The following is a 6,325-nucleotide window of genomic DNA, read 5'->3' on the forward strand; positions in this document are numbered from 1 at the left end:
TCCTCTGTCCATGGGACTCTCCAGGCAAGAATTCTTGAGTGGGTTGCCATGCCCTCCTCCAGGGGATCTTCCCAACCCAGGGATCGAAGACATGTCTTGTGCATTGCAGGCGAATTCTTTACTGTCTGAGCCACCAGGGAAGCCTAAACTGTTAAGTATCTTTCCCAAAAACTTGTTTAGGAAATTACACTAAATAATACCCATAATGTAATTTCAAGTTGATTATATATTCAGTGTGAACATAATTAGAATCTTTCACTTGCTATTTGCAAGTTCTAATATATTTTAGGTCTTTCTTTTCTTTACTTTTTCTTCTTTTTTTTTTAAATTTTATTTTATTTTTAAACTTCACAATATTGTATTGGTTTTGCCAAATATCGAAATGAATTCGCCACAGGTATACATGCGTTTGCCCATCCTGAACCCTCCTCCCTCCTCCCTCCCCACACCATCCCTCTGGGTCGTCCCAGTGCGCCAGCCCCAAGCATCCAGTATCGTGCATCAAACCTGGACTGGCAACTCGTTTCATATATGATATTATCCATATTTCAATGCCATTCTCCCAAATCATCCCGGCCTCTCCCTCTCCCTCTCCCACAGAGTCCAAAAGACTGTTCTATACATCAGTGTCTATGGATATGAGAGCTGGACCATAAAGAAGGCTAAGTGGTAAAGAATTGATGCTTTTGAACCGTGGTGTTGGAGAAGACTCTTGAGAGTCCCTTGGACTGCGAGGAGATCAAACCAATCAATGCTAAAGAAGATCAATCCTGAATATTCACTGGAAGGGTTGATGTTGAAGCTGAAGCTCCAATACACTGAGAAATCAGACAAGGTCTCTGTGAGGAAGAAACACTTAGGATTGGTAAGGCGGGAAATGGAAGAGTGTTGCAAGCAGAAAGAACAGCCTGAGAGCCAGCTCTGATGCAGGAAGATATTTACTGAACAGAAAATCAGCCAGTGTGACTGGCACACAGCGAATGTACATGGGGGGATGCCAGGCAGAGGCTAATTTATGCAAGATCTATGGATTTAGGACTTGATTCCAAAAGCTACAGGAGGTCACTGAAGAATCAGCAAGAGGAAAGTTGACGCTTAGATCTGTTTTTCAGAGCTCAGTCTGCTGTGGGCAGAAGTTGTTGTTTACCTGCTTACTCATGCCAGACTCTTTGCAACCCCCCTGATGGCAGCCCGGCCAGCTGCTCTATCCATGGAATTCTCCAGGCAAGAATATTGGAGTGGGTTTCCATTCTCTTCTTTCATTTTACTTCTTCATTCAGTAACTATGTCAACATTCTATTTCCTTTTCAAAGCTTATTTATTTTGCTTATGTTGGGTCTTCGTTGCTGTGAGTGGGCTTTCTCTAGTTAGAGCTGCAGTGCAGGGGCTTTTCATTGCAGTGGCTTCTCTTGTTTCAGAGCACACACTCTAGAGTGTGGGGGCTCCCGGGCTCTAGAGCACAGGCTCAGTAGTTGTGGCCCATGGGCTTAGTTGCTCTGAGGCATCTTCCCAGACCTGGGATGGAACCTGTGCACTCTACATTGGCAGGCACATTCTTAGTCACTGTACTACCAGAAACGCCTCAACATTATCTTACTCTAGTTCAAAAAAAAAAATAAAAAGTAATACAAGCAGAAAATAACATACAGAAGATTTCTTCCAATCTTTATAAAATACCTGTATTTAAAAATATGTGAAAAAAAAATATGTGGCCCTCCCTATGGGTAAGTGGTAAAGAATCCACTGGGTAATGCAAGAGATGTGGGTTGTTGCCTGGTCTGAGTACCCACATGCTGGGGGGCAACTAAGCCCGTGAGTCTCAATTCCTAAGCCAGAGATCTAGAGCCCAGAAAGTGAAACTACTGAAGCCAGCATGCTCTAGAGCCTGGGCTGCAAGACAAGAGAAGCCACCGCAATGAGAAGTGTGTGCACCGCTACCAGAGAGTGGCCACCATTTGCCAGAACTAGGGAAAAGACACTGAAGCAATAAAGATACAGTATAGAAAATAAATATATTCTAAAAATAATAATGTGATTTTTATCATTAATTTTAGGTATATTTAATTTTAATATTAACAAACTCCAAAATTTATCATTTTATTCCATTAGGAAAATACTGAATCAAGATTAGTAAAGTTGGAGAATTCCCTCATGGTGCAGTGGTTAAGATCCCTCACTTCCACTGCAGGGTTTCGGGTTCAATCTCTACTCAGCAAACTAAGACCCTGGAGAATGCATCATGTGGTCAAAAAAGAAAGAAAAAAATCTTCGTAGGCCTGATTTCACAGTTTAAATTAGATGGTGTAACGAAACACTCCCTAGCCCTGACAACTCTTTCTCAACGTTCCATTCCATTCCCAAACACTTAGGTTTTCAAGGAGGTGCTCATTTAGTTTTAAATGTACTATAAAAAGTCAGAACTGATTTCCACTCATTGGCCTCTTTTGCAGATTTTACCGTGTACTGTACATGTTAATACCTGAGGTCCACGTACAGCTTCTTTACCCTGGTTGACAGAGCACAGACAGCACATCCAGATGGGCCCTAAACAGTCCCTGCTGCCCAACAGCACCGAGACCCAGTCTCCAACCCGTGCGTGAGAAGCCCTGTCCAGGGTAGTGCTCAGGGGAGCTTCCTCACAAGCTCGCGTCAACGGGTCATGGGGAGACGGGATCTAAGTGGAAACGACAGGCTCTGAAGGAAGGCCCGGGGTGAGTGTGCGTGTACCGGAGTCAGAAAGGACACTCGAGAGTCAGACATGATTACCGATCCTGAGAAGGGCATTTCAGGAAGGCAGTGTGAGAATCCACTCAGAATATGACCCTACCTGTGAAAGACCATGCCTGACTCCTGTTCTTTCCTCTTCTGGGCCTCTTCGTCCATGAGTCTTCACAGTTCTATCATGAAAGTTGAAAACATGCTGCTTAATGCTTAGAGTCAACACCTCCCTTTCCTGAGCCCCAACCACAAACACAGGGAAGCCCTCACCCTGTGAAACAGACAGTCCTCTGTGGCCACTGTCTCAGGAGGGATTCAGGACAGTCAAGTGCCGCAGAGAGACCAACAGGGATCTTTCCCACACTTTCCTTGGCCACATTCCCCTCCTCATACACACAGCAGCAGGGGGCACCTCTGCTGACCCCACGATCCCCTTCAGGTCACACGGCAATCCCTGGTCCAGCCTCACTCACAGCAGAGCGCCCTCCCCTCCCCCAGGGCCCGATCTCGGTCTCAGACGTGGAGGCTAAGAGCCCTGGTGCGCAATGCAGGATCCAGATCGGAATCATCTGTGGCTCTGTGCACATTCCTGGGGCAAGGCCCCACACAAGATCCTCAGGAGCGTGTCTGATGGGGGAGAAGCGACTAACCAAAGGAATATGTGTATACACACCATACACCGTGTGAGCATGTGACACATGTGTACACTGTGAAACATTTATCACAATCCACGAACCAACACATCCATCACCTCCAAATCCCCATGTTCTGTGTGTGGTGACAACACTCATGACTACCCTCCTGACACATTCCCAGCAGGCAGTAACAGAACGGGATTAACCACGGTCAGCGTGCTGCACGCACCTCCCCAGGACGCACTCATTTCACAACTCAAAGTCTGTACCTTTTGTCCACCATCTCCCCATCTTCCCCACCTCCCAGCTCCAGATGACCACCGTCCTACCTTCTGGTACTAGTGAGTTTCATTTTTTTTTTACATTCCATATAATGGAAGGACATATAATACCAGTCTTTCGCTGTCTGTCTTAATTCACTTACCATAATATTCTCTACATTTATCCAAGTTGTCCCAAGTGAGACAAATCTCCAGAATTGTTTACAAGAAAGTCGCTATTGAATGAACAAATCTTTATCCCAAGCTACAAAAATAATTAAATGTAAAGAAAGCAGAAAGCCAAAAGTAAAACCATCACAAAGAACATGTTTAAAGTTCCTTGAAAAGGCATCATGTAGTAAGAGTCAGTCAGTTCTTTCCCCATTTCTTCTCTCACATAACCTCTACTCCTCACCAGGAATAGGGAAGGGGGTACCCACACCTGAGAGAACCAAGTTACTGCTGCAGCCCGCACCTCAACAGGCTCTACACATGCATGCTCTTTTAATACAAATACTTACAAAATACACATGCCTCACAGACAGAAGTTTTGCAATTCTCATTCTAATCTGTATAATTTAAAGAAGCAAGATTTGCATTAGATTTTAAAGCCAAAAATTAATGTATAATGACTTAATAATTCTTACCCAACTGATTCAGCACTCTTCTGGATCTAACCCCCACCATCACCTGCACACCAGCTGTTTCCACTCCATGTGGCTGATCTGTTTCCCTACTTCTTTCTACGTCTCCCTTTCTCTGCTCTCCTGCTGTGCCCGTCCTCCTCTCTACTACTTCCCTGCCTCCCATCCCACCTCTCTCTGCCATCTGTTCGCCTTCAAGTTGCTTTCTCTCCAACCTCCCTGGTGATTCTCAATCTCACTGTATTTCTGCCTTTCTTCTTCCATCTCTGCCCTCCCTCCCTCCCAACTCTCTGGCACTCCCAAGTGGCTATGCTTCCTTTCAGCTCACTCTTTTTCTCAGCTCTTTCAATCACTGCTGCTGCTGCCACTAAGTCGCTTCAGTCGTGTCCGACTCTGTGCGACCCCATAGACGGCAGCCCACTAGGCTCCTCTGTCCCTGGGATTTTCCAGGCAAGAATAGTGGAGTGGGTTACCACTGTCGTCTCCAAACCAAGTGTATGAGCCTCCGACAAAAATAATGATGACTGGATTTGAAGCAATTGATCAACTGTATAGCTCAATATGTGATCAGTGATTGTAATAATGCTACTCTAGATAAGGGAGTAACTTCCACTTTCAGATGTTCAAGCTGGCTTTAGAAAAGGCAGAGGAACCAGAGATCAAATTGCCAACATCTGCTGGATCATCAAAAAAGCAAGCATTTCAGAAAACATCTACTGCTGCTTTATTGACTAAACCAAAGCCTTTGACTGTGTGGATCACAACAGACTGGAAAATTCTTAAAGAGATGGGAATACCAGACTACCTGACCTGCCACCTGAGAAATCTGTATGCAGGTAAAGAAGCAAGTTAGAACCAGACATGGAACAACAAACTGGTTCCAAATAGGGAAAGGAGTACGTCAAGGCTGAGTGTTGTCACCCTGCTTGTTGAACTTATATGCATAGTACATCATGCCAAATGCTAGGTTGGATAAAGCACCAGCTGGAATTACGATTGCTGGGAGAAATATCAATAACTTCACATATGCAGATGACACCAGCCTTATGGTAGAAAGTGAAGAAGAACTAAAGAGCCTCTTGACGAAAGTGAAAGAGGAGAGTTAAAAGGCGGGTTTAAAACTCAACGTTCAGAAAACGAAGATCATGTCATCCGGTCCCGTCACTTCATGGCAAATAGTTGGGGAAACAATGGAAACAGTGAGAGACTTTTTTTTGAGGGTGGGGGCCTCCAAAATCACTGCAGGTGGTGACTGCAGCCATGAAATTAAAAAACACTTGCTCCTTGGAAGAAATGCTGTGACTAACCTATACAGCATATTAGAAAGCAGAGACTTTATCAAAAAAGGTCCATGTAGCCAAAGCTATGGTTTTTCCAGTAGTCACGTATGGATGTGAGAGTTGGACTATAAAGAAACCTGAGTGCCGAAGAATTGATGCTTTTGAACTGTCACGTTGGACAAGACTCTTGAGAGTCCCTTGGGCTGCAAGGAGATCAAATTAGTCAATCCTAAAAGAAATCAGCCCTGAATATTCTTTGGAAGGACTGATGCTAAAGCTGAAACTCCAATACTTTGGCCACTTGATGTGAAGAACTAACTCATTGGGAAAGACCCTGATGATGCAAGGACTGAAGGCAGGAGGAGAAGGGGACGATAGAGGATGAGATGGTTGGATCACATCACCGACACAATAGACATGAGTTTGAGTAAGCTCTGGGAGTTGGTGATGGACAGGGAGCCCTAGTGCCCTGCAGTCCATTGGGTCGCAAAGAGTCGGACACGACTGAGTGACTGAATTGAACTGAGATATGGGAAGATGCAACAAGAAGGAATACTTTCCTGGACCATAACTAGAAGACAGGTCTGCAGAGACCTTTGACTATGGAGACCTAATCCACTAATAGCACATTGAGTGACCTATCAGCAAAAGCCTTCTTCAGAACTGAGAACAAGCCTTCCCAGCAACGCGAGACAAAATGTTTATGAAATGCCCTCCAAAACATGATTGGATGTATGACCACAAGAGGGCCATGTCAACTACAAATTGTCACTTATCAAGGGCATTGC

General features: G+C 44.8%; 1 long non-coding RNA gene across 1 annotated transcript; it reads right to left on the reverse strand.

Moving 5' to 3' along the window:
- Nucleotides 1-758: 758 nt before the first annotated feature.
- On the reverse strand, nt 759-4,376 carry LOC129631923 (uncharacterized). Its single transcript, XR_008704233.1, has 4 exons — nt 4,261-4,376; nt 4,135-4,182; nt 2,828-2,897; nt 759-839 (listed from the first exon to the last, which is right to left on the reverse strand). It is a non-coding gene; the product is annotated as an uncharacterized LOC129631923 (long non-coding RNA).
- Between the last annotated feature and the right edge of the window lie 1,949 nt (nt 4,377-6,325).

Source organism: Bubalus kerabau, chromosome 17 (assembly GCF_029407905.1).
Source record: "Bubalus kerabau isolate K-KA32 ecotype Philippines breed swamp buffalo chromosome 17, PCC_UOA_SB_1v2, whole genome shotgun sequence".
Lineage (NCBI taxonomy): Eukaryota > Metazoa > Chordata > Mammalia > Artiodactyla > Bovidae > Bubalus > Bubalus kerabau.